The sequence below is a fragment of the Anas platyrhynchos genome, chromosome 9, assembly GCF_047663525.1.
Source record: "Anas platyrhynchos isolate ZD024472 breed Pekin duck chromosome 9, IASCAAS_PekinDuck_T2T, whole genome shotgun sequence".
NCBI classification, from domain to species: domain Eukaryota; kingdom Metazoa; phylum Chordata; class Aves; order Anseriformes; family Anatidae; genus Anas; species Anas platyrhynchos.
The window spans coordinates 22,480,487-22,503,481 of NC_092595.1; the positions used below are offsets into that span (position 1 = coordinate 22,480,487).

General features: G+C 40.1%; 1 long non-coding RNA gene across 14 annotated transcripts in view; it reads right to left on the reverse strand.

Moving 5' to 3' along the window:
• LOC106018641 (uncharacterized) overlaps positions 1-22,995 on the reverse strand; it is a 245,013-nt gene that overhangs the window by 105,800 nt on the left and 116,218 nt on the right. For 11 of the 14 annotated variants that reach the window (XR_011811244.1, XR_011811246.1, XR_011811245.1 and 8 more), the window contains one exon: positions 19,922-20,091. The exons of the other annotated variants lie outside the window; for them this stretch is intronic. This is a non-coding gene — a long non-coding RNA (uncharacterized lncRNA). The remainder of the gene's footprint in view (positions 1-19,921; positions 20,092-22,995) is intronic. 14 annotated transcript variants of the gene reach the window in all.

The following is a 22,995-nucleotide window of genomic DNA, read 5'->3' on the forward strand; positions in this document are numbered from 1 at the left end:
AGCAAAGAAAAGCATCATCAGGGATATCAATGGCAGATCAGCTTTCTTTACTTGCTTATAGGGAGAAAGAGGGCTGGAGAGAGAATGACAAATATGAGAAGCTGTCATACTTGATATACACATTTTTTAGCAGTATAAATTGGTTTCTGGCTCCTGTAAGTACAGCTACACACTCTCCCATATGCAACTCCCATCCATTCTGTGACCACAAAGGTAAAAATTAGTGATGTGCAAATTATCTCCTTGTCCATGATTTGCTTGTTTACACTCAGATAGAGCTTCAAGAACCAAACTGCTGAGGGTTTATGAGAAAAAAAGATCATGGTATCGTGAACTGAACCAAACTCGCTGAAAACTCTACCACATCGTGACCCCCAAAAACGCAGCAATAAATACACGTCCTGCCTTCATCGCACTTTGTGCTTAGATACAAATACATAAGTGCTTTCTACAAATGAAGGTCCAGGCTTTTATGAGAGCCAGAATAGGTGAAATATTAATGATCAGGAAATAAAGCATGCAGTCGTTGTTCTAGCAAGGTCTTGAATTTTACTTAGAGCTAATGTTTAATAAATAAGCCAGTTACAATAGGCATGCAATGGTACAATGGGTCTGGCAGTAGAGTGAGTAGGACAGTGCATATTCACAGCCCATGTACTAACTGGATCATGCCCCACAGCACAAACTTTAATCTTGCCATGATTATAGCAACAGTCTTTGGCTGGCTGCAAAAGAATGCTTTGCCATAAGCACGGTTATAAGATCTTTAGCAACTGAAATGCTGTAGCACTTATTCTTGACATGGTAATATTCTGTACATATACATTTATTCCCTTCGATGGGTTTTACCTGAAAAAAGGGTCCTAGCAAATTATTAATTTTCTGGTGCTGTATGCCGAGCATATTCAGATGATTCTATTAACATCGTCTCTGCATTCATAGATACCCACACCAGACATATTTCACTGCTGTTTTGAATGGTATTTTCTCACAATTGTTTACCTTATGACCAGTTGTAACTTGGAGTAAAATCTGATTCCTGCCAAGTTTTCAGTCCTGCTTCCCATCTCATTTGTTTATAAGCCTGATTTATTATGGGTGGACTTCTCAAGGATATGCTCTGTGTCTCTTACTATTTTTTAATAAGACTAATACATTTTTCTGAGCACTTGAACAAGTTAAATGGGGCCAAGTTGTTCAATGGTTTACACTGGCATCATTCTGCCAGGCTTCAACAGAACGGTGATGATTTAAACCAGCCGCTGGTTTAGTTCATAAAAGAGCTTTAACAGCAGGTAGCAGTATTAATTACTCATTGTGAAAAATTAAAATGAAATTCAACAGCTCAAATCCTTCCCTTTAAAACCAATAAAAAGGGGAGCCTGCTTTAGATACATTTGATGAATTACGGCTTAGCAGCCTAGGGTAGTACTTACGCTATTGTGGATGATCACCAAAGCATATTATCCCTAGAAAAATAAATCAACTGATCATACTCTCTATACGGTACAGGCTCTGGAGGGAAAGAAGGACACTAGAGGAAGCAGTGTCTAGCTTGGCAAAGGAGGAATCCCTGGATTTCAGTCCATGGTTTAAAGGTTATTTTTGTATCTGCATTACCCAGCAACAAAGATGCACAAACTGTTTCTGAAGCAAGGGGTCGAAGTCAGATCTCCTTTCCACTGCACCAATACATAGGATATCTTGTGAAGAATAAGAGTCACTATTTCTCTCTGACTTACAGAAATATGGAGCAGAACAGTTCTGGAAAGAGGAGGAGAGAGACTGCTTATCCTTGCCTCCCTTTAACAAAATAGCTTAGAGGCTGGTGGACAGGGTAGATGAGGGAACACACACTCTGATTTCACAGATTGCTACACAGGGCAAGAGCTCCATCCAGAACACAGAAGCATTAAGGTTGGAAAAGACCTCCAAGATCATCTGGTCCAACCACCACCTATTACCAATGCCACCCACCAAACCATGTACCTAAGCACCACGTCCAACCTTTCCTTAAACACCCCCCCAGGGATGGTGACCCCACCTCCCTGGGCAACCCATTTCAAAGCCTGACTGCTCTTTATGAGAAGAAATGTCTCCTAATTTCCAACCTGAACCTCCCCTGGCACAACTTGAGGCCATTGCCTCTAGTCCTATCACTATGTACCTGTGAGAAGAGGCTGATCCCCAGCTCCCCACGCTTCCTTTCAGGTAGTTGTAGAGAGCAATAAGGTCTGTCCTGAGCCTCCTCTTCTCCAGACTAAACAAACCCAGTTCCCTCAGCTGTTCCTCATAGAGCTTGTGTTCCAGGCCCTTCAACAGCTTCATAGCTCTTCACTTGTCACATTCCAGGGCCTCGATGTCCTTGTAATGTACTGAGGAACCCAAAGCTGAACACAGTGCACAGATATACAAGGAAAACTATACAAGTGGTAGCTCCTTTCTACACTCTACTCTACTCTCTTTCCCTGCTTCTCTATCAAGTTTGCAATGTCTGCACAGCTCCTTTGCACCCAAATGTGTCACTAAGGCTGCATGCACCTGTCCCACTACAATTTCAGAGAGAACTGATTGCAGGACAGGAGTTGCATAGTGCTGTGGTTTGTGCAGAGCCTTCAGAGTGCTGAGCTTCCAGCAGGCAGGTGAGCTGGGCTCTAGCAGGTCACCAGGCATTTCGGTTCTGTCTGTCAAGGCACGGGCACCAGACAAATCTCTGGCTACCTGGCAGCAGCAGAGCTCAACATGATGTTGTAACCAAAAAGTAAGTCAGGGGAGATTTCCAATGTCTATCAGAAAACTCAATAAGTCACCTCTATGACGTGCTGGAAGTAGAGTAAGGTTTTGAAAACTGAAGTTTGTGGTTTAGGAACCTAAGTGTGTGTTCAAAGGGATGCATACCCTTCAAGCCATTATCAGTGTAAGCTGAAGCTTTGTAAAGTAGTCCAAAACAAATCAGAAGCAGCCTCACCTTTTCAGTATGCTGTTCCACCTGAGCTGATTTACTTTGTTTATTCCAAAAAATTCAAGCTCATCTATTGCTCCTGTCCATAATGCATTACCCCTCTGGGCTATAACTCTGCAGCTTGCATCTCTTCAGCCCTCTCTTTTTGAATCTGTTGTGCAGGCACTTCCACCTACCCCTCAGCAGACCAAATTACAAACACCATGCTCTATGACAGGTAGAATGTCTTGCTATGGACCCAAAGACTTTGTCCAAAGCTTTGCTCAGGGTTTGCTCACCAGAAAGGCTGATTCCAGTTGCTTCAGCTGTTAATGAATACCTAGCTCTTCCAGATGGCCACACATCACTCCTTTGGATGTTGTTAGCCCTCACGGGCCCCCTATTTCTAGGTAGGTCTTTAAACTATGGAAAATTCTACTGCCTTCTGCTCCTAAACCCCACACAGGTGGTTACAGACATTTTTTAATCCTCTTGTGGACATCTGTCCTTAGGGAGCTACATTCTGCCTGAAACATCTGTACTGCAGAGCTTATTGCACAGTCAATTGAAAATACTGCCTGTTGTTCCAGTGAGCAACTTGGATTCAGACTGTAGGCTTCATGCTCTATGATACTCAGGGGGATGAGCTGAGATAAGCAAAGAATAAAACGTTTTATCTGAAGTTGATGAAGTAAGCCTTGTTCACATATTGCAGCGTCTCCCAAGAACAGCAACATAACTGCATTCTTAAATTCTTCACGAAACAGAGGCTGGGGGGCAGTGGGAGCACGGAGTATCTTTGTACCATCACACAGCTGATGCAGATACTGTTACCATAAAGGCTGTGAAAGTCAGGGCTCTATCTCGCAGAAAAATTCCATCAGCTCAATTAACTGCTGTTCAGTAGTCTCTGCAGATGCGATGATAATCAGCAGTTGTTGCCAGAGTCCCAGGACAGCTCATGAACTTATAAATCTGTTGAAGCCAAATGCAAATAGTAGTCAAGAGCATCAAGCAGATTTCAGATTGTCCTTGGAGAATAAAGGTGCTTTGCGATGCTATGCCGTGATGGCTACTTGCTTACGAAATAAACAAATGCATGCAGTATTGCTCATGTGAAGCTGCAGAAACATGCCCTCATATTCTTCAGTCAGAGAAGTCCAGAAAATCATGTCTCAGCGTGAAAACCTCTTAGAAACGCTGATGAAAATGACTTTCCATCATCCAAAAAGTATTCACACCTCAGCAAGAAGCTAAATAAGGACACTGTTCAGGGAGTGTCCCAGACACAGAACTATTGTTTTTAATCCTCTTACTCAAATACGCACAAGCACAGAAATCTCCTAAGGTGCTTAGCATTGCATTTGACAGAAACAATCTATGGCTGTACAAAGTTAAGGGAGAAGGAACTAAGCAGACACGTCTGTATTTATGAACAGAGAAAGTTCATGGACTGGGTCAGCACAGAGAGGGCAGCTCAGCACCCACAGTAACGGGCATCCTGCCGGCTTTCTGGCTGTGCTTGGAGATGTCTCAGGAGGATCACGCAGTCTGGATTTCAGATCCCATGAGGCACAGGAGCCTCACATACAATGCTAAAGCAGCCTTTCCTGGCAGATCTACTCAACATCCACAGCGTGGAGGGACACCTTCCTATGAAGCAGATTCTAGACTAACAGCAAATTCTTATTTCTTTTGCATATCTTTTTATTTCTGAAAAAGGCTGTCTGAATCCTGAAGAATTTCTGCTTGCTAACACTGCTACACAAAAACAGCTGGATCCACCCAATATATCACTGCTTTCCAGAGCAACGTTAACAGCAGCACAAGTGAGGATAAAAGCACAGCTCTGTAAAGCTGTTTCCTCATTTTCTCTCCCATTCTTTTTTTCTTTTCCTCCACTTTCATTCTCCTTCTAGATTTTGCCTTTGTTCTTTACCCATTGTATTACTTTTTCTTCGTTTTTGCAATTTCACCTTCACTGCCATCTCTAGCTCTTCTTCCCTACCTCTGCTCTACTTCAGGAACAGTTCATGCATGCTACAGAGCAATGCTAGTGCCCTATATATTGGAGACCCAAATTTTATGTTCCCACTCCTCTTCTAGGTGTTGGATTCTGCTTACACTTGCACCAAAATAGCAGTCCATATTACTGAGGTATACAGTAATATGGAAAAGGTGAGAACAAGTCAAGGTGCAGCACTTGAAAGAGTAAATATGATTTGTTGTATATTGTTTACTAACTTTTGCAATTATAAGTTATATTAGGAAAAGGAACTGAGTACATATCTATGAGCACTTACAGGGTCAGAAAGATGTAATTTTTGGAAAATAGGGTATGCAAGACAAACTAAAAATGCTTATAAAGTCACTAAAAATAGTGTAAAATCTCTTTTTAAACATTTTTAGCTGGTTTTAATAACCTAATTTTGTTTTTCTACCTCTACAAAGATATTTTCTAGGCCAAATTGTCATTGTGAACATCAAAACCAGCAAAAGTACATGCAGCCAGGCATCATGAAGAATATTTGTGCAACTTTGAAAAATGCCAGAAATCAACACAAAATAAGTTGTGTGATGAGACCTAGAAAATCCGTTTGTTCCTGGTAGCTTCTCTTTAGCAGCCATCAGCTCTTCTCTTAAACCAGACATCAAAGGTCTGAAACTCCACAATGACTTTTGATGTTGGCACAAGTTCAGTAGTTAAAGTTGAAGACTTGTCACATGAGGAGTTTATGCCAATTATAAAGCATAAAAAAAGAAATCGCACACATGCAGGCATATGTTCATTATTATAGCAACACGTCCACCAACGCTCCCTTCTTTCTTAATGTTTGGCTTATTTTTATGAGAAAATAAAGATGAAAAATAGCTCCGGTTTTCAAGGTAAAATGCTTGAAAGAAACAAACAAACATCAATAGTTGCTTTGCCTACGTGTATGCTTTTTTATTTATTTCATCTTCCAGGATTTCATTTTCAGCTACACTGTGCTGGTACATTCTTCAGCTTAGCCTCCCTTGCCGCTCCATCCCCACAGCCCCCTCCATTTTTCTGTACTGGATACTTTTTTGTTTTTAAGTACAAGATGCTAGTTTCCTGCTTTTTATACCATCGACCCATGGACAGGTCCCTTCCCTGTGACTCATAATGGCATAAAACAAGTTTACCCATGCATTTAAAAAAAAAAACCTAGATGACAGTCTGAATTCTCATCTGAGATCTTTTAACTGCCCCTTAATATTACTAACACTTCACAAGGTTGTAATTATCCCCTAATGAATGAGTCAGCAGATACCCAATGGGTGCAGGTTTTCCAAAAATAATCTGTATGTTTTCACACATAGAAGATATAAAGGCCTGCAATTTATGGGTATTTAAAGGATGGGAGTGAGGATGACTCCCAGGCTTCAGAAGGAGGCAGATAAGCTGCAAAGAAAAAATGCAAACTGAATCAAGCCCAATCGCTGCACTTCCCAGCCAAGTGATGGGGCAGGGTGTGAAGGACTGAAATACATGTAATAATTATTAATGCATTCATTAACTTCTTAAAGGAAAATCTTCTAAAAGATCTTAACAATTTGGTATTCAAAATCTTATTGCCTTTCCAATAGTTGTTGATATAGCTTTGTCCTGGGGAATATTGATAAATATCTCACCAAAATTATTTGACTTCTTCCCAGACAGATAGATTCCTGATGGAAACATTTCCCGTTTCCTTCCAGCTCACTTGATGCACTGCTGCAAACCCACCTTCCCAGATTTGACATTGAACACTGACCTTGCCACGCTGGCTACCAGAATATCAGGAACTTGCAAGTTCCCAAGCCAGCAGAAGAAAGCTTGGAAGCCCTCAAAGTCATAGCTGACACATCTAGGGCTTCCAGATTTTCTTCCACAATTTGAAGCCTGACAGCCATTGCAGCTTCAACCTGAGCAACCCTTCTAACTTCAGGGAGCTTCCCAAGCAGCTTCCAACAAGCCGGGAGCATCCCAGGCCACCCCAGGGAGCCATGGCAGAGCCAGGAGTCAGAAGTTATGACAGCTGTTGATTGTTTCATTTAGGAAAACTCAAAACACATTTTTTGATTTTCCTGAACTGAAAATTTTCCCATTTTCCTTTGAGTGGAAATTTTTGAAATGTCATTTTTTTGTTCCAATTCAGAACAAAAACATATTGGAATTCATCTCTCCTCCAGCGCCTCTCCCCATCATAAAACTTCTGAGTCTCAGCTGGTTCTTCTGTTTTCAATGCCCTCATGCCTTTGAAATCTCCCTCTGAGCTCTCTCTGATGAAATAGTAAAAGCAAGTGTGTGCAACTATTCAGTCAAATCCCAGATGTTTGAGTATAAATATTCTCATCGTATTCAACAAGCAAATATCTATTAGAAAGTTTTGGTTTACAATATTATAGGAATGACTCCTCATACAAATGCCAATATTAAAATGCTAGAAAGATAATTCATGCATAAATAAGAGCATTCTTTATGGTTATTCATTGTTTGCAACTGGCTGTTCATTATTCTTGTTGGAAAATAATTTTGTTTATCAAGCAAATAACAGACCAGGATTTCTGTGCCCAGCCACACACTACACACACCAAACAGTGACTGAAGCTTGCAGCCAATGTAAGTAACAAGTTAGAAATGTATTGTCCCAAATTGATCTGCAAAGACTTACAAAAATTACTCATAAAAAGTTGGATGGATAGAAAAATAGCAAAAACTAGCTGCTAAACGTGCTACTACCAGTTCTTTGACCCACATTAGTAGACAGAGCACACAGCAGTGAGGAATTAGCTCTGCCACCTCTCCCTGCCACCAGGGCATGCCCCACCACCTCAGCTGAGGAGAGGCTTTACCACAGCTGCCTCTGGTCTCCCACTGCTCCCCGGATCGTGGGAGCTGCAGGACTGCTGAGGAACACACCATTTGTGCTGGAAAGCTTCCTAACGCTTTTGAAATCCCAGCTGCCACAGGCAGATCTTGGGAAAACAGGATCCATACAATCTTGGTGCAAAATTGTGTCACCACAAAGCAAAACAAAAGGTTTTTGTGCGGTGGTAATCGGATCCCATCTACAATCATTCATTTTAAGACAAATAGGAAGTGATGAATGAGACTCAAATTCTTTTTGGTATGCACCACCAGCCTGGATTTTGTTAAGACCAGAGACACGTATAAGGAATGCAGTGGCCATGCTTGCAGCCTCTTTCCCCCCAAGCCGTTTTGACTGGTTCCCCTAGTATTTCTTCAGCAATGAACGCAGATCTGAACTCAGATCTACTGTGTTTTCCATGCAGTTGTGTTTTATAGGCCTTCAAAAAGATGGAGATAGAGGCCAGTTAGGGGGCTGTATTCTCTCTCTGAGCATCATCCAAGAGCATACTGCAGGTGATGCGACAGTGACATCTCTTTGCACTCTGCTCCCCTCCATGACAACATCCTTTCCAGGTCAGTTTCACATTCTTGATCTCCTCTTTCAACACCGATGAACCTGGAGAGCCTGCTGGCTTTATCAACAGATCAACAGTGCTCAGCAGTTCCTAGGATTATGCCCTACATGTACAAGAAGTGATGAACAATTAGCTAGCATTTCTGTTTGCTATCCAAGTCCCTTAAAACTATGTATTTTAACTCATATTCAGGAGGGGGAAACCAGAAGAATCATCTTGTGATGGGAAGGTGTAAAAGAGATACAGTCAGCAGGAGGCAAAAAGGCGGCAATGAGACAGTGAGCTCACGAGCTTCTCCACCTCAAATAACACCTGAAAAGTCCTTAGGAGGAAGAACTAGCATTTCTTTTGGTATGTTTGCCTCTCATTAGCATCCGAGGTCTCTTCCAACCTAGACAATTTTGTGATTCTGTGATTATCTTTTGTGTTAAGATAAAGTTCATGCCTCAGATTCAAGGACCCCATATGAATGCTGGAAATGGTGCAGCAATTCCAAAGTACCTGTTCTTTCATTTAGCTACCTGAAGTACTTCCACAACTCTGAAGTTTCAAAACCTGGCCCCAGCACATGTTGTGCAACAGAGTTTAGAATGGCCTTTAGCACATATTGGCAGCCAAAGATGCTTTGACCCAAAAAATAAACTGCTTGAGGCTGTAGAGGAGTGCCTGTCAAACCACGAGGGGTTGGAGCTGCAATGATGTCTGCATGTAATACCGTGTGGGTATGAAGTCAAAAGTTCAGCTACTGGGTACTGCCTCTCAGCAGAAGCTCCCCAGGTGAACTGGTGACATTCCCCCTACATATCGGCACAACCAGTGAAGTTGAGGTCAATACAGCAGAAGTAAGGCTGCAGCTAAATCTTATATTTCTCATAGGAAACAAGTACATTTTCCACTGTTTTCTTTCTACTGTTCTGAGAAATACACATAGCCATCTGCACCAGAAGAGCCACAAAGGATTACTTATCAACAAACCTGCAAGCCTGTCCCACAGCCACAGTCAGAACAACCTTGGGTTCAATCCCAGCTCTCTTGGGGCCATTTTTGGCAACAGATGAGCTCAAACACCTTCAAATTGTGTCAGCATCACATCAGAGAGGGTTTTTTGTTGAGGGTGCATAGCAAACCTTTCAAAACAGGCTTTCCCGAAAGTTATCAGTTTGCTAGTTTTGCCAATATTAGCTCTTAAACTGCTGTGCTTATGACAACCCCATAGGAAATACAGAAATAGGTTGTAGGTAACATTTTTGCTGCTTGGTATTTTATGCACTTAAAACGGTGAGAATTTACACTTTACACTTGGGATTGCCAATGTTATCAAGTCAGACATATTTGCAGGAACAAAAACAACCCAAACAATGTGAAACTGTAAACTCAAAATTCAGGTGGTAATTAGGCCTAGTGGAATATCAGAAAATCTAATTGTTAAATATATTATTCGGCAGGTTTGACAGATCTAATAATTTTATTGTAATTATTATTTTATTGCTGAAAATACCACCTGCTGAAGCAAATATTTCTGGATTATCATAATAATATAGCCTAGACCAAAACAATCATTATAAACCCTAATTATTCTAAGAACTGGAACACCACTGGTCACTAAGTCCAGCTGTTGGCAACTATATGTATTCACCTCCTGCTTTCCAAGGAGTGATTTTTACAAATGCATTAGAGCAGCTTTCATTTTCAGAAGTGTCCTATTATGAGACCCATAGCATGCTCATGCTCTAGTGCTGTTAGGGGCAGCTTCCCAAAGAACATCAACACTTCCACTGTGGATGGAATACCCATGGTGCTTTTCCTAAAGGATCTTATGCTACTACTTGTTCGCTTATACAGCAGTGCTATCAATTCCATGGTATTCTACCATGTTATTTAAGTGTTTTCTAAGGTGTTTCTAAGAGCAAAGAAGTTCCCACTTGGAGCATTTTTGTTAATTCCTCAGGAAGCCACTAAACTGGAGCACTTACTGTAGAAAATTAAACCCTAAAGCTTATTTATATATGTTTATGTTCTATCAGAATAAAGAAATGCACTACAGACAGTGAAGTTCTTTTCATTAGCTTTTATTTATGGTCAGACTGCAGCTGTAGCCTTTGGGCTAGCTGACATACTTGAAGTGTTTTCTAAAATAATAAATACACTGGCAAAAAAGAGTTAGAATTTGGCTTCATATTGCTAAGGCAGTTACAACAAATGCTACCCTTTATTTACCTAGTTAACTTCCTTCAAAGTTAATTTTAATTAAAAGCAGAATTCAGGCTGCGTACCTAAATTTTAACCGTATGCTGATAAAGTGAAACAGAACATAGTACCACGTTGTTGAATACTGTATAGATATTGTATAGATTCCCACCAATGAACCCAGCATGAAATCACAAATGTTTTTTGACAAGGTTCCTAACTGTCCTTACAAGCCTATGATGAAACCCAGTACTGCCAGGGATGTGATGATGCTGTGCTACAGTTCAAGTGAATATTGGATGCCCAATACATAAAGAAGTAGACATGCAAACCAAAAAGAAAACACACCTCTGCAGGGCCTCAGGTTTAGTAATGCTTTATTGAGAAACCCAGTGTTAAGCAGTGGGTCATGCCAGCTCTCTGACTAGGAAGGGTCAGGTTCAAAAGAAAACCAATGTTTGTTCATTGGCACCTTTGTTGGCCAAAGTCCTGAGCATTTCCTTAAGATGCAGCTGTTGTGCTTGAGGACCAGGTATTGTAAAATCTGGGGTACCTTGTAATAATTAGTGGAATGGAGAAAACCCTGTTGCATGATCACAAAAATTGAGAAAGAAATCAGATATGCTTACATTAACGGAAGACTGATTTGAAGCGATTAATTAATTTCAGATACAAAGCACTCTCACAAATTTAGCTGAGACATAAGAAATAACAACAGGCTTGTTATGAGACCCCTCACTAGCAAAGAACAGGTTTAATAATCCTGATGTTTCTCAGACAAAACATGTGGGGACCAGATGTCATTTTCCCATCTCCAGCAGGGAAAATAACTAAATGCAAGTAGACTGTTGTGTTTGAAAAATTATTTTCTATTTAGAGTTTGTTTGCTTGTTCTTAATAAAGCTATGCATGCCTCTGGATTTGAAACTCCTACTATCTCCAGAGCGATGGTTTGTTCAACATCCTCTTAAACTCACTGCCTTCCACATCCATATCATAAATCATGGGGGAAGCTTCTGAAATGGTCAGCCTGATTTTTAAAAAGCCTTGTTTTCTTTAGGCTTACCTCTCATTAGTGAAACACAAGCCTAATAATGCTGGTGTAGACCATTTGGACAGAGAAGGTGGTAATTTACACTTACATGTCTTGCAGTAAGGATTGGGCAGTATATTGTCCATATACTGTTGTGCATAGAGTCCTTTGCATGTGCACGTGTGTCTAAAATTAAAATCCTCATTTTCATTTCTCAAATATGGTCAAGTGGCAGGTATAAACAAGTTGTCAGCAAACACTATCAGAGTACCATAAAGGACTATATCTTCCATATGGAAATATACTGTATTCTGACAAGAGGGAGGAGATGTGAAAGTAGCAGCAGTGAAGAAGAGACCAGCCAGATCACTGACACAGACTTCACCTTCTACCAAGCCTTCTCTGTGACCACTCTGGCCAAAACTACCTGTGTCCAAGCACTGGTCTCCAAGGGACTCCTGTTCTGCAGATCACCCAGGTGGGCCTTCAGCCCCTGCATGCCCCTGCCTGCCCTGGGCCCTTCTCACTTAGACAGGGGGTTCTGGGAGGAGCATGCCCTGCAGCCCGTGCAGGGCTCAATGCGCTGCCTGGCCCCTTGCACTTCAGATCCCTGTACTGCTCCTGTTGCCACATACGGATACAGAATAAAACAAGCCTTGCTAACACTTGTGTGTATGTCACTGTGATGATAGCGTGGCAGGAAACTTATCACATTCTGCATGTACTTGTGAAAATCCCAATCTCGATGTGCTGGCATTTAGATGTATAACATTTTTAAGGAAGCTGGTTTGATTACAAAGGAGAGGTCACAGCGTTCTGGGTATGGAGGCTTCTCATCCACATAGAACTACAACACTTTTTTGACCTTCTTCACTTTGGCTGCTACAGAAATGCAGCAGAGGCTGCTATCTCATCACTGCCACTGCCATCTGGAGCCCTTTACTTCCTTTCCTGTTACTCAGGAGATCCCTCGGTATTTTTAGGAACATCAATTTGTACTTCTCAGAAAAACATCCACGTTTGCCAGAGAAATACTCTACAAACCTGGCGGATACATTATGCGAAGACACCTTGCAGTCATTAAGTGCAGTGATTGCTCTCAAGCCCATCACTTCCCACTTCTCACATCATCATGATTTTTGACCTCTCAGTCTATGTGTTTTAACAAGGATTTAAAGACACTAACAGCACAATAGCTTCTGCCTAGCGCTTGCCTTAAACCTTTTCTAATTTCCCACTGTAGTTTTCATTTTATTCTTACTCCCACTTCTAATGGCTTCTTGGCATCCTGTTTCCTAACAACATACTATTAGCACTTCTCTATTGTAATCCCCTCTTTAGCTGCCTAACCCAACATTAGTATTAGCATCAGCACTATCGTGTTATCATGTAACATAGCTGCATGAAAAATTACAACAGTTGTGCTGCAGTTACAGTGTAATTACTTAGTGCCACTCAATCTGAAGAGCTGTGGTAATAGGTTGCATAACCAATTAAATTTCTGGATTCTGCTCACAGAAGAAGCTCTGAAACAGAGTCACCATAGAGGTTTCTCAATCCTGTCTGCAACTGATTTGCAGCAGTGATGTGTGAAAGGGAGCCAAAGCCTGAGGTCTGCCTGTTTCTTCCACTTTCTCCAGCAGCAAGTAGAATGTACTACCTTGGTCTCACAAACTCCTGCACTTATTAAAATTGATGGTGTTAAGGAAAATCTGCTTGGCAAAAACTCACTCCACTCTTAGATGACTGAATTTATATTCCGCAAGGGATGTCCTTCAGCCTCAGACACAAGTCAGAAAGCAAAGAGTAAGCTACTTTTTCCAGTAGACTTTCATAATCCAGTTATTGTTTATGAATTTAAATTGTATCCAAATGAAAAGTGAATAAGCATCTTGATGGCTATTCCTTTGACATCGTTGACTTATACAGTGTCTAGACATCTGGAAAACTACTGTAGCAGGCTGTTTTCATACATGGGACAATTTTCTTTCTTGAATCGCAATGTTTTCTATTTTTCTGCTATATATTTGTTGATAAACATGGTGGAAAAGCTAAGACATTGCCTAAATTACAACAAATACAACAATAGTCTACATCCATATTTTTCCACTACTTCTTCAGTTAAAGGGAAAAATTAAGATGAAACTAAGAATATATATATACACACTTACAACTATATTTACATACACAGAGAAGACTAGTACATTTGTCTTCTAGAAGGTATATACAAATCACAAAAAGCTTCAGTCTTCAGTCCCTTCTGAATTCTTTCAGAATCTTGGATTCCCAGATAGTAGCAGTAATATAGAAAAATCAGCGGGGATTTCTCTATCCATACCAACCAGAAATTTGTGATCTTTCCCCTTTAATTAAGCATTTGCCCGATGTAAGTTACAGCAGCTTTTCCTGGGTAACTTTCAAAGGCTATGCAATACATTAATCCACTGAAAACATGGTGGTGTTTGTATGACGTTGAGTTTTCAAACTTTTCTTAGATTGAACTATCTTTTCATTTGTTTTGCGGTGCAGAATAGTTTTTAGTCTTGGAAAATTTTACAGTAGACTACATTAACAAGCTAATTTTCATCCCTAATTGGTGCAACACTATGTTCAAGACAGTAACATCAGCTTTTATTTTCAAACGAAGAAAAAACGTAGTCTCTGTAATGCAACATTATGAAAAGCTTTAGAAATGCTCACACACCTAAGCCAATCTCAAAGACTGAAGCACGGTTACTGTTACATCTATGTGATAAGAATTTTGAGGTTATTCTTTTATTTGACTTCTGTCCTCTCCTTTCTCTTTGGGAACATGGATGCAGTAGAGGGATAGAGATTAATGAGAATATGGGAAAGAAGTGGGAATCATATTGTTCCCCAAATAAAAATGAAAAACCAAATCCTTAATATTGCCAAACATCAAGTAAGACAACTGGGGGGGAGGGGGAGGAGGAGGTTCCTTCCCCCACCACAATAAATAAAAAGAGCACCTGGAAAGGATTTTGTTTGTTTGTTTCATGGAATATCCCCTTTTTCATTAACAGTAAACATCTTTCAGCAAAACTTCAGTATCGCTAGAACACAAATCTCTTCTCCCTCCCTCCCATAATAAACAACTTTGAATTATTTGCTGTATTGCTTATATTAATAGTGACACAGCATGAGGGAGTGCAGCGAATTAAGAGGGGCCACTTGTGAGAACTGCTGCATCATATAAGCTTGACAGAATCAACCAGAAGAGTTTAATCAAAATTACATTATTGATTTGTGTTTTAGAAATCATATTAAATATCTGCCAAAAATCACAAAGCATCATGAAGACTTAAGAAATCTTCTCTAACTGCTGCAATTGCCCTTTCTAATAAATTTCTTCAAGAGAAAGTCATCCTTCCATAAAACGATGCTGCTTCTTGAGGAAGGCTAAGGCCAAACAAATTTAGTGTCTGCCCAAATAAAATAACTTCTTTTTCCCCCCTAAAAGTTTCTTAGCTGCAGAATGGCAATAGGTCATAATACAAGTATTACTTGCAGATCCGATAAAATATGTCTAATGGCTATAGAGAATTATACAATTTAAAAAGTGAGATTTAATACCTTCTTAAAGCAATTTGATATGAAGTTCAATCTCTGGGTTAACTGAGTAAAATAAAATCCCCATAAACAGACAAAGAATCAGTTTAGTCAGCAGGTTAGTTTGAGCAGAAAATTGTAACCTCTAAGCTTTAGAGTGATCATCCCACTCATTTCTCAAGACAACCCAGTGACCGCTCTGACCAGATCAGTAGATTGCATCTGAGGAGCAAGCTCATCACTGTAATTTATAGAAAAAACTCTGCTTTGCTTACAGAAAGTAAAGATACAAAAATTAATTATATGGATTTTAACTACTGCATAGTTCAAAGAGTTTGTGTATGTCTTTTCTAAGTGGTTCTTTCCTTCACTGTTTATTTCTAAATAATTATATTCCTATGTGAGCTCTCTCCTCATTGTCCCCTTTCTTCAGCATCTGAGAAATCAGCATTTTCCCAGTTTCCACACTAATCCTTACTTTACTTGAACTCTGGTCTCCGTGTTTGCTTGAAAAGTCCAAAGTGTTAGCGCTACCAAGCTAAACGTCCTTCTAACACCACCTTGTCTTTTCAAGCATACTTATGCTCATCTATGTCTCTAACCAACACCTTCTAGTAAGTGCTTAGAGAATTTTCACATTTTCACATTAGTCCCAGAGGTAAGTGGCCTTTTCCATCATTCTTTATACTAAAGCAATCTGATATCTACTATCAGCCTTTAGAGATCTGTTGCGTTTGACAGCTACCGTGGGGGTACCATAACAAGCAACTTCTGAAATAACATTATTTGTTTAGCACTTTATTGTCTTTTGTTATTTAGAAAGCATTTACAGAAAATAATATAAAAAAGCAGGACTTAAGGCAATCCTTACATGCATGCCTCATTTAACCCATATCTAACTGCTTTCCACCTGGCAAAGCTGGAAGTTTTTGTCTCCTAAAACTCCTTTGGTAGTTGCAGCAACTGGCTGGTATAATCCAGATAACTTGCTAGTTTTCAATGCTATCTCCTGCACCCCGTCTTCTCTGTCTAGGCAAGAGCTACAAGGTGATAGTTATTTTATTGCAATTCAGAAGATGAAGGGACCAGTTATTCAGACTTAAGTGGCATTTTGAGTTCCCAGCTGCAAGATCCAACCTTCCCTTGAGAAATTCAATCATTTTGTCGCTAAAGGTCTTTGAATGCGTGAAGTTCCACTTTTTTGCATGCTCAGAACAGATACTCTGCAGATGCTACCAGTACTGCTCTGCTTGGTGTGTGGCTCTTAATTGGGCCTACTCATGTTCCTGCTAAGAGTTCTTCACCTAGCTCCAGAGGAACAGGATACAATAGGCAAGTTTGTCATGCTGACTCAAGACACACCTAGGAAAACTAGTTTGAAAACATGGAGACTGATAGTCTATTTCAAACACACAATGAGAAGAGAAGAGGTAACAATTGTACACAAGCTGTTAGTCATCATGCAAGACATGGTTCAGTACACGGCTCAGATGGAAGAGAAAAAATGGAGGGTGAGGTCCAATCTATCACATCCCACAAGAATGCATTCTACCACTAATCTACAGATGCACACTGTCCTCATGTTTGTAAGAGTTGTTGAAGCCATGCCATATTGTAATAGGAGTCAGCATTTATTGGCCTAAAGAAAAACCACAGTAGCATGAACAAGAGAGTGATGTACAAAAAAAAATTCATCTGTATTTCGCTTACTCCTTGAAGGATCTCTCATGCACTGTAGCCCACTAAAAAATTTGTGCAAAATAACTCATACCTATCATGGAATAAGTATTCCAGTCTTCCATCCTTCCTTTTTCACTCCTGTCATAATAAAAAATTAGCACCAAGAAAAATTCTTGTTTTTCAAATCAGTCCTGGTCTGTCCTAAAACTTGATCTCAGTGCCAACAAACTGAAAATTGAATACTGCCACACAGATAATAAATAAAAGATTAAGTTAGAGTAAAAAAAAAAAAAAAGAAAAAGAAACTTTTTCTTTTCCCAGGACTTATAAATTTGTGCTCTATATGCCTCGATAACTCTTTTCACCTTTTTTGATTGTATAGAGTAGAATGTCATAAGATCATCTCATATACAGATCTATTAGAAACTATTTTAAAAGCTTTTAACGATTACAGATACTTGTTTTTTGCTGATACTGTTGATTTTTTTTTTATGACCAGCACAGTATCTCTAAACAGTTTTAAAAAAAGGCCAACCTGAAATCTTCACCAAGTTACAAAAGATCCACTACTTCATTTGAGATCAAGAAATTGTTTTCTGCAAGCAACCCTGAGCTAAAAGCTCAAGGTCACCTTCTGCACACAAAATCTTTAGCAAGCACTAGAAGCCTGTAGAAGCTAGGTAAGGTGTTCTTCTGGTCAGTTCCTGCCCATACTTTTGACTAGTGCCAGAGTCTCAGTGTCAAAATCCTAAGCTAAAAGCTTCGTTTAAAATATCTTACCCTTTAGGATCTAATTGTGTTATGCTGGCCTTATGTTAAAAATGAGGGACACCTTACATCTCCTGTTAGGCTTGATTTGACATTTCTATCCCCTTACAGCTATTCATTGCTGCACAAAGTGATAGCATAAAGCTTTACTAAATCAAATTTTACATCTCTCAGGCACATTTTTCAGCCTAAGGAGGTGGGGGGGGAACAAAAAAACAGCCTCATCAGTTTTGATGAGCACTAAGAACCTTTCTGAATTTCCTCGACTAATATTGTGGCCTGAGTGTTCTGCTTCCTCTCTCCTTCGGTGCAAATGGGAAAGTCATTTTAAAAACAAAAACAAGAAAAGCAGCTTTCTCTCACATTCAAACGTTCAACCAGAAGCTCCCCAGAGGCTTCTGTGATAGCTCATTCATAATATAATTCAGCTAGAGTAGTTAAGTGATGCTGCTGTACAGTTTAAGTGCCTTTACTAATTTTCCTGGCCCTGGGGGCCTTTGAATCATATATTTCATCTGAAATGATATACGTTAGAGAGCAATCACAAACACTCCCGAAGGAGTACAGGGGGACAACTGGACAAAGAACTTCCTTTTATAAATACACATCCTGCATCATTTTGTAGTCACTCTTACAGTAATCTGTACATGTAGTTTGCTCTGAACATATAAATTCAAGTCCCCATTTGTGATTCTGCTGTGAACTTGAACATTAACGCACATTACAGCTATACATACTTGTACTATTAGCACACTTTTGTATATATGATCACAGACATGCATGAAAATGAATTTATTTTTGTTTCTTGACAGAGCCCAGAATCAGACAACCTTCCTGACCCTGTGACCCCCGTGGCTGAAAGCTACACAGGTAGCACCACTTCAGAGATAAAAAGATAAGAGAAGTTCCAGGAGTAGTCTGAATATGTCCTGAAGGATCCATAGTTTCACTAGAGAACAAAGGTGGGTTGGGCATGCAGTTCAGTCCCAGAACACAGCAACATTGATCTCAACAGTCCTGACTGCTTCATATCTTCCAGCAGATTGCCTAGCAATCCACAAGTGTCTCCATGAACACCAAGCGGTCCACCATGACCAATGGGATATTCAGCTGGAGTACAACAAGCTTCATATAAAAGATACTCTAGATCAATTGAGTGTAGAAGAATTGGTGCAGGGTTAATTGAAGCTTATAGCCACGTTCTCTGTTGCTCATACAAATGGCTGTAAAATCTTCCATTCCATGCAAGAGCAGACATGGATTAGACCAGGAAATATCATAAACCATAAAGGCATATCCATAGTATAATGCAATGAGACAGAATCTCCACTTCCAATGAGAATAGCAAAGAACAAGAGTTTGTACATTGCTGTACTTTGTCATATGCTAGATACAAAGAAGGCTACAGTCCCACTACTCTTCAAAACGGTAATGAAAGGCAGGAAAACCTTTTATTATATTTATTAGCTTACACAGTTCAGTATCATTCATTACATCTAAAGTGAAATCTAATGCCACCCTATGCAAAGTGGCCATATACCCAAAGCTGGGACTCTAAGACAAGTATTTAAGGTATGTGAAGGCTTGAAGCATCAATGCTGCCTCTAAAAGAGAAAGGGCATCTGGATTACTGGGCCCCACTCCTGTGGAAGGACTCGAAGATAAGCCAGTGTAAAGAAGTGTCATAGACATAAAAGCCCAAAGAAGTTTAAGTCTCACTGATGGAATGATTCATATGTTAAGCCCAAGCTGCATCCAGCCAAGTTCTGTAGCAACCTAACCAGTAACATTATTTATATTGCTCTTATATATGCACTTATCTATATTGTAACTGAACATAAGCAGATACAAACAGAAGAAAACAAGATTGGAAAATTGGTTTGTTCATCGTTTCAAGCAACTCAGTATGTCAGCAGTATCCAAATGAAATATTCATACACACAGATTTAGTGTCCTTTTCCTTTTTAAAGCCATGGGAAAACAGATGGGCTGGCCTGTATGCCCTTTAGGTCAATACATTTGTTGAACCAAACAATAAGCAAATGCCAGCAAACATTCTCTAGTAGCTTTCTATGCTTCTCCCTAGTCTGCTGTATTTTTACTTTCTCCCTTTAAAGATGTCATTTAGATTTTGGTACTTCAGGCTTGCTAAGTATAAAAATAACTGAGCTTTGGCAAACTCCTGGTAGCATATGAGAAATTGAGATGAAAGCAATTACAGAACTAAAGGGAAGTCCTTACATATCAGGGAGCATATTGAAAGAGGATGAGATATTTTTCATACTCACAAGGGTTCCAAGTGGTACTGGCCTTTGAGATGAGCAAGAGCCAGCTTTTTCCCCCCCTCAAGCAGCTGCAATGTCTCTCGTCATCATCTCCATTTCCCCACAGATGCTGTGGGGTCACACCAGCTGGGACCAGGAGTCTGAAGGCTGAGATACCATGAGAATTGCTGTTCCTGCAACAGTATAAATTAAATGTATTCAGAAGTCACAAGATGTGACAGCAACGCAAAATGTCCTTTTCAATTTAATAAGCCCGTTGCTTTTGGATGTAGCTGTTCCAAACTTCTGGGAACTTCTCTGAAGTAAATGTTTTAGTGCTATAAAAAGTGCACGGCATCAGCCAGTTTAAAGACATTCTCTTGACTTTCTTCTTTTTAGAGTGTAACACTCTAATAACAACAACTTCTATAGAGATGGTAAAGTAATTACTTTGAAGAAACAATGAGAATTTCCAGTCTTAACCAAAGCTCACTGAAATAACTGGGGAAACCCCTGTGTACTTCAGTGAGCGCTGACTGAGGCCTCCAACATCAAATTCTATCATCCTTAAAGACTTGACCCTGCACCACTAAACATTACTGGGAATTATGCCATTGGCTTCAAAGGGAGTAGGAACAGGCCCTAAGTAAGCAAAATTCTTAGTTATTACTCCAACGGGAGTAATCCTGTCAGGCCACAGAATGTGCATATACAAGCCAAAAATTCAACAGTGCTTTCGAAATTATATCCATACACTTTGTATGAGCGCACTCTGTATTTACATATGCACGAACCATTCCAACACACGTATCAGGTAATTGCGCAGAAGGGCACAGGGGACTCCTAAGAGGGCTCACCTATAAACCTTAGTCTGTGTACCTGATGGGGTTCAGAGCACTTTCCCAATATTGTACCTCCAAAACAGGTATGCAGAAAGACAGTGAAGTTTCCTCAGATGAAATTGCAACAGCATGCCACAGGAGCTTTAAAATTAAGCTCTCCCTGTCTTCTGTCCTTCCCTTATATGAAATAAATTGGAAAGAATTAACAGCATTATTTAACAACACTGACCAAGCTGATGTGCTGACAAGTGGTACAGACTGTGTTTGAACCCATCGCCTTAAGCAGAAAAAGGCAGAAGAACAAACCCCATATTTAAGTACATGAATTGCTTTTGCAGGGTGGAACCTGATATCTTTGCATAGCACTCATTACCCACGCAGCCACACATGGTATAACACTGTGAGAAGTATGGCAAAAAGCCATAAGATTCATATCTAGGGTCTGTGATTGTGGGCATATGAAGCTGGGACGTGAGCTCAAGCAGTGAGAAAGCTGTTGTCAAGGTTTAAATCTAGAGAAGTTTCCAATAAGCAGCTAAAGCTCGGGGTGCTCAAATCTGACCCCATCTCTAATAAGTGTGGTTTAAGAATTGCTACATCTCAGTTATTTTTTTTGCCCACCATTATTCACGCCTCATTCTCCCAGACCAAAAGTCACCAAGATCAGAAAGTTTTATTGAACAGGTATCTAAATTTCACCTAAACAAAGTTTCCAAAATCTCTGATGCTTAAAAAATCTAGACCTAAATCACTTCTGAGGAGTGAGGAATTACATTTTGTTTTTTCCTAAGTCAAGTTAAGTATTTCCTCCACCTTACCAACATCCACAAGGGTCCACAAGTCTCAAAAACATCTCCAGAATTTTGAACATTCAGTTTTCTTTTGGATTTCCCATTTCCCTACAAGCATACCCTATCCTGCACAAAAAAGGAATCAAGGATGGACATATGTCAGACTAAACTTTCAAAATATCTTGTTGGTTTTTTTTCCTCCTCATTTCAAGATTCATGACTACATTTGAAAACCACAGATACACAAAAAAAAAAATGATGATTCTTGGTATGAAACAGCATATTCAGGTTCATTTTTAGCCTAAAGGAGTTCAAACCTGGTGCTGAGATTTGGTGCAAAGGGATGTGATACGTAATATGCTGAATTAGTAAAGAATTTCAGTAAGAGAGGAGACAGGTAGAGAAGCAGCTCACATATTCCCTGAGATCATTAAATACCTCTCTTAGCAGAGGACAGGGTGTTTCACTGGGTACAGAAAGCAAACTCAAGTCTTAGCAGCAGAGGAGTTAAAGTTTAACTAAATAATGAATTCCAACAGAGATGATGATAAAGGCCACTAAATCTAGAGACACCTACTGCACCAAAACTCAGTCCTTTGCCAGAGATTCCAGCTAGGTTATTGATTCAGTGAGAGTGCAAATTTTAAAGGAAATTAAATCCTCCTGGAGAAGGACAGTTCCAAAACTGGTAGATAAAGATAGTGAGGGGGAATTGAATGTTAGAAAAAGAGCATGCATCCACCCTGAACAAAAGGGATAGCACATTGCTTCCTGAAAGATAAAGAAAGGAAAAAAAAAAAAGCATGTTTTTTTTTTTTTTGAAGTTAGCTGAGACACAATGAAATAAGTGTGCTTTCATCTACAAGTTTTCATAAATGAAGAACTTGAAGGACATGTGTATACATTACTCAGAAGAACACCTTTCCACCCTCACCCTCAACAGGGTGACCCTCAACAACCAACCCTGAGGTCTCCACTCACACCAGTTTTATTAATCAAGATCTTGTTGGCTGACGAGGAATCCACCAGCTTGACCCCCCTCCCCAGCCCTGGGCACGGCCCTGGATACATTTGCTCTGCTGGTAAGACAGACAGGATGAGGATTTCCCCCCAGTAACTCTCCAGCTGAACCAGCTGGAGGCCTCCCATGGCAGGAAGTCAATTTATAGACTTCTGACACACAGCAGCTGCTGTCGAAAGCTCCCCACAGCTTTTGAAGCCACATTGACCAGCCTGCTTCCATTGGCTCCCTATTTTAACAGCATCTTGAAAAACAGAAATTTATGCCCAAGGGTTCAGAGACTCTCAGGGCTTTCTCTTTTCTACATCAGATTCTGGTGACAGCCTACAAGCAGACAAACACCTCAGTGGATCTGTTTAGCTCTTGCACATCATACCACTCCCAATTAGTGCCCACTCCCAAGCTCTGTGCCCTCGTACAGAAGTCGAATACTTGTGCTAAAGG